General features: G+C 46.6%; 1 long non-coding RNA gene across 1 annotated transcript; it reads right to left on the reverse strand.

The window, feature by feature from the left end:
* Positions 1-4130: 4130 nt before the first annotated feature.
* LOC119780764 lies at positions 4131-4728 on the reverse strand. Its single transcript, XR_005280449.1, has 2 exons — positions 4608-4728; positions 4131-4250 (listed from the first exon to the last, which is right to left on the reverse strand). It is a non-coding gene; the product is annotated as an uncharacterized LOC119780764 (long non-coding RNA).
* Positions 4729-6114: the final 1386 nt, after the last annotated feature.

Genomic DNA, 6114 nt, shown 5'->3' on the forward strand with positions numbered 1-6114 from the left:
CTGGCTAGGATGAAAGCCACATGGACGTCCCCACCATGGGTTATGGTCCGCAGATAGGCGACTGACCCATATGCTCTCTCTGAAGCATCACAGAATACGTGAAGCTCCCTGGTCGCTACAGTGCTGTCCGCGCTGGCTGGCACAAAGGGTCTGGGAAACTGCACCTGCTGAAGGATGGGGAGCTCTGCCTCCCACACGGCCCACTGATCTCGTATATGCTGAGGGCCGATAGGCTCGTCCCATGCCACATGTTGTTTCCATAGATCCTGTATAAGGACTTTAGCTCTGGTCGTAAACGGCACAATGAAACCTAGTGGGTCATACTGGCTGGCCAGGATCCTATAAAGGTTCCTCAAGGTTGGAATCTGATTATCAGTAGTGCGGTGCTTGTAACCCAGCATGTCAGTAAGGCAGTTCCACTGCATGCCAAGAGTGGGTTCCTGGAGGTCAGTACTGTTTCGTGACAACCAAAGCTCACTGCAGGTAGACCTGGCACCCTTTGGGAGGTGTTCTATGACTGATGGTAAATTGCTTGCCCATTGTCTGATATCGAACCCTCCTTCTGCAAGCAATTGTCTCAAGCTGTCAATCACGTCCTTAGCCTTTGCGGGATCTGGTGTGCTGTGGAGACAATTATCTACATAAAATGCCTGTGACACAATTGCTGCCAAGTCAGGATTATCTTCTGCATGTTCTTGGGCATGGTGCTGGAGAGCATAGATTGCACAACATGGACTGCATGTTGTTCCAAAGGGTAGAACCTGCCATTCATATATGGTAGGCTCCTGCTCTCTTTGCATGTTTCTCCAGATAAAACGAAGAACTGGTCGATCACCTGGAAGCAGGCGCACCTGGTGAAACATGCTTCGGATGTCACCACTGACGGCAACAGCGTGCTGACGGAATCGCAGGAGAACGCCTATCAAAGAAGGGCCAAGTGTTGGGCCTGGTAATAGCTGCTCATTAAGGGACAGACCCTGATACTGGAAAGAGCAGTTAAAGACAATTCTGTCCTTTCCATTATGGTGCACCATATGGTGTGGGATGTACCAGGCTTCTGTGGATTGACTGGCTTCTTCAGATGAGATCTTTGCTACATAACCTTCTGACTGTAGCTTGCGCATTTCAGAGCAGTATGTCTCTGCCAGTTTAGGGTTGCGAGCCAATCTGCGCTCTATCCTTCGAAGGCTGGGCAGCACCGCTTCCTTAGGTGCCTGAAGGGTTATGGTTGAAGAACGACGGAGCAGTGGGGTTGCATAGCGCTGGACTCCATCTATCTCAACCCTCTTTGTAGCTGTCTGCAATAAGGTGATGGCCTTCTGGTCTAGCTTTGATCTAGTTACTGTCTTTTGGCAGTATGGCAAAGTGTCAACCTGCCATAGCCGTTGCACATTCTGGAGGAGCTCTGCCTGGGACGTAGCTGAGGTGAGATGTAGACACTGCTGTCCTCCACGTGCAGTCTGCATGGGTGTTATTGGGCCTTGTAGTGACCACCCAAGTCTGGTACACACAGCAACTGGTCCTCCTTTAGGTCCCTGACGGATAGGCTGGATAGGAGTAATTAAGTGTGGCATATCAGATCCAATGAGGAGTAATGGTTGCACTCCTTCGACCAGCTGCAGTGGTAAACCCTTCAGATGTTTATACATTTTCTGAAGGGCTGCTACTGGGTAGTTGTGCTCAGCCAGACTCAGCCTACCTGCAGAGAAAGCATCAGAGATTGGATATCTTTCAGAAGGCTTGGAGAAAGGGGACACTTCAAATGAGACGGTCAGTCCCTCCAGCTGATGGACATCCTGATGAACTGTCTGCAATGGCAGTGTCTCATGTTGCCCTGCAATCTTAAGGTGTTTAATGACAGGTGAGAGAACAATTGTTCGTTCTGATCCATCGTCTAGGACTGCATAAGCCTCCATAGATCGGTCCCCATTATGAATCAGAATCTTCACCACCGTTAGCATAACCCGCTGTGAGCGGTTAGGGCGGTCGATGTAAACCTTAGTGGGTGCTGAGCTCACCATCAGGACTGTACTGGATGAGTCACTTATTGCATCGTGAAGAACTGTAAGGTGAAGCTCCCTGCAGGCTTTGCATGGACGTTTAAGGTTGCAGTCCTCCACTCTGTGGTTGCGACCACATTTCTGGCATCGGCCTCCCTCTTTTATCCAAGTGATGATCTGATGGGTGCTAAGCCTTTTGAAGCTTTCACAAGAGTTTAGAAAATGTTCTTTGTTATCACAATAGGGGCAATATGGCTTCGGTTTTGGGTTTCGCTTTGAGAACCAGGACTCAGCCTTCGACATTTCGCTTTTTACTGTGTGGAGAACAGGTACTGACCTTTCCGTTGAGTAAAGGGGTTTATGCTCCCTCCGGGTCGGTTTTGGCGGCTCAGTCTGGAATAGGGCAGCAGCACGACTAGAAATACGTTTCGCCTGCGACTTAACCTGTAACCAGACGGCCAAGTCAGGGAGCGTATAGGTTCTGTCTGTACCCGATTGTAGTATGCCCCGGCTGAGACAATACTCTACAAAGCTGTCTCTGTAGGAGGCTGGCATTTTGCTTAGCAGCCGGTCAACGTGGGACCCACACATAAGTTCGTAGCCATTTTGTCCCTCAAGAGTTTGTAGCATGCCAACTAAAGACTGAACTGAAAGAGCGAATGAGTCGAAGGCCTGAGCTTCACCCATCTTAAGTGATGGGGTATTGAGGATTGCACCTAGCTCTGATTGGACTAGCTGTCTGGGCTGACCGTATTTCTCCTGCAGTGCCTGCAGAGCTGCAGTGTACGGCTGTGAGTGATGCATGTAAGCCTTTGCTAGCTGGAGAGCACTAGGAAGTTTTAATTGACCAATCAGCACCTGAAATTTATATTGCTCACTTAGATGGATGTGGTTATTCAGCAAATTGTCTAGTGCCATTTTGAGTAGGGCAAAATCACTCTCACGACCACTGTCAAACACTGGCAGTGTGGGCCTTGGAATCCCATAAGCAGATGCAATGAGCAGGTCAGTTCCGGATTGTGGTGCTAAACCAGGGAGGGGAACTGCTGCTGGGATTGTCTGGCTGTTACTGGGAATGGCCGTTGCCGTCCTAGGGTCTGACTGTGTAGTTAGTGAAGGCAGTGAATGTGTGAAGTGAGTGAGCCGTGGTTCTGACTGTAGCCCTCTGGTCACTGAGTTGGGGACTGGATTTGATGGCATGAGGTTAGACTTCTGATCTTGATTCATAGTCTGAGTGACAGGACTAGCTGCTGACGCACAAGCACGAGACGGCAGAGGCTGGTCAGGGTTCTGAAACATGAGGGGAATGCTAGCAGGCTGAGTGCTGGGGCGTCTGACCATATGTGCTCCTGAAGGTGGTGAAACAGACTCCCCTGGATGCAGTGGTTGGTCAGCGGAGTTGGTTGCTACTAGCTGAGCTGATGGTTGATGGAAACTCGCTTGTGGAGAAGCAGGTTCAGAGGGAACTATGTTTTCGTCGGATACAACCATGGACGTAACCAATCTCGCCAGTTCTAGGTCAGACTCTGCCTGCTTCAGGCGTCGGTTCCTGTCTAGCCTTTTAATTAAAGCCTCTTTTGCTCGGAGGGCCTCCTCTTGGGCGTGCTGTGCTGCTCTCATCCTAGCCTGTATCTGTTGGTCTTCTACATCGGCCTGTAAATCCTCTTCAATTTCCTGACGGAGGCAATCAAGCTGGCGCCGCTTAATGTTTTCCTCCAGAAATGCAGCTTGAGCAGGTGAGAGATCGTGCTGTGGGTAAAACCCGGTGGAGAAGCTGCTGTGTCTTCCAGACCGAGAGGTAGAGCTGGTTATGGTGCTAATTGTTTTCCTTGTGCTGCTCCTGTGCTTGCTTCTTACAGTGTGAGAAGGTGTTGCAGGATGAGCATGAGGGGCATGGTAACCAACTACATAGTCCTCTAGGTGAGATGGGAGACGGCTTTCTCTATGGGGTCTGCCTTTGGACTGTCCTGCTTCTGAAGCTGCATCATCCATGGTGTTATATTGTTACTTCAATCCGGCTCGAAGGACCAATTTTAATGTAGAAAACCCTTCTACATTTAAGTTAAGGAAGGCTGATTGAAGTGGCACCATGGATGGGAGATTCCGGTTAGAGAATCAGGAGACTGGAGATAATGTTCGGCAGCTTTAATATGGCTCCAAAGACAGAACATGGTCCATAACAGGCTGAGATGCATAAGTACATGTGAAACACATGTTACATGCTGAGCTCATGGAGCATATGAGTATGGTCTGTAAAAAGGAACAAACATAAAAGTGCGTATGAGCCAAATTAGGATTTCACTAAACATTTCAGCAAACAGCTACAGAAATAAACAAACAATTAACCAAAATCCCAGCAATCCTCATACAAACACTGCTGGATCAGTAGCAATAACACAAGCCATGCAACTTCAAATACAGCAACTCTAGGCAGCAGCAGCATTAACTGAACTACTATTAGCAACAAATGCTAACCAGCGCTAGCAATCACAGTAGCTTACCAGAACAGCAAGAAACACAGAAATACGGTGCAAATTACTGATTCACACTACAATTAGATTGAAGCAGAACATGTAAAGAGTAAAGTTATATCTAAAAGGCACTTACTTTATTTATTACGCACACAAATATCCACCATGAAGAAATAAAGATTCGGCGCGCGTCACACTAATAGCGGTCCGGGCGGAAACAAGAAACTAAATTAGGTTCTCCCTCAGTCTTTCTAACAAAGCTATGGGGTAAAATTGCCTCTGAGGACAAACTTTGACACTATTACTGACAAAAGTGAATTTACTGTTCTAATACAGCAGTGAATTAATTCTCCCCCTGGTCTCTCTCTGCTTTCTTCGTGCAACAGGCTTATAATTATGGGGTTTTTGTCCATCATATGTGTAGATGTACATATTTAAAGTCTCTCCAATTTTTGAATTATCACTAGTATCTATTGCTACTGTAAAGCTAATCAGACTCCCCGATGTTAGGTCATATCCAGTGTCCCGTTTTAAATAAAATCTTCTCAAAAAAACAACCCAAAAAGCTCTAATTGTTCATATATAAGTACATTTTGATTCAAAAATCAGTTCCTCACTTATTTTTCTAAACACTGATAAAAGGGAGGCTCTAACAAGTACATCCATCCATCCATTTTCTTACACGCTTAATCCCAAGCGAGGGGTGCTGGTGTCTATCTCCAGCTGTCTATGGCCGAGAGGCGGGACACCCTCTGGACAGGTCGCCAGTCAATCGCAGGGCAACACAGAGACAACCAGGACAAACAGCCATTCACACACACACTCACACCTAAGGAGAATCTAGAGAAACCAATTAACCTAACAGTCATGTTTTTGGACTGTGGGAGGAAGCCGGAGTACCCGGAGAGAACCGACACATGCTCAGGGAGAACATGCAAACTCCATGCAGAAAGACCCCGGGCCGGGAATCGAACCCGGAACCTCCTTGCTGCAAGGCCTATAAAGTAAACTTTAAAAAAAAATATATTTTTGGTTTTAAAAAATACCATGGATATAAACATTTTATTTTACTGTTTTAGTCAATAAACTTCAGAATAAAAATCAGAATACTTCCAACAGCCAGCTGTTTTATTTCTTATAAATGATCCAAAATGTGAGCGTTATGTATTGTATTCATCAGGACTGAGCCAAACCAAATAAAGTGGTTTCACATTGGCAACTAATAGTAATCAACAGCCCTGATATTTAATTATTTTGACAATTAATGATAAACTATTAGTATCAAGGAACATCCACCAATAAATGTAAAAGCAACCCCATTCATAGTGTTGTGGCTCTAGCCAGTCAACTGACAACTATCAGCCATTGGGTGTCATGATGCAGTATTTGTATGGAGGACCCAAACACAGAGACCAGTAGGCAGAGGTAAATTAAAGCCTGTTTATTCTGGTTCACAGATCCAGAAGCAGGAATCAGAGTCCAACTGAAAATTACAAACGTACCAGAAGCAAGGAGACATCCGGGATTAACCTAAACCAGAAGCCAGGGAGAGACAAGACAAGGCAGGCAGATGATAGAGGGGAAGTAAGACGAGAAGTTTGACGAGGATCCAGCAAACAGGAACTGTAGAGGAAGGGCTTTTA

The sequence above is a fragment of the Cyprinodon tularosa genome, unplaced genomic scaffold (genome assembly GCF_016077235.1).
Source record: "Cyprinodon tularosa strain WSP-4 unplaced genomic scaffold, ASM1607723v1 ctg166, whole genome shotgun sequence".
NCBI lineage: Eukaryota > Metazoa > Chordata > Actinopteri > Cyprinodontiformes > Cyprinodontidae > Cyprinodon > Cyprinodon tularosa.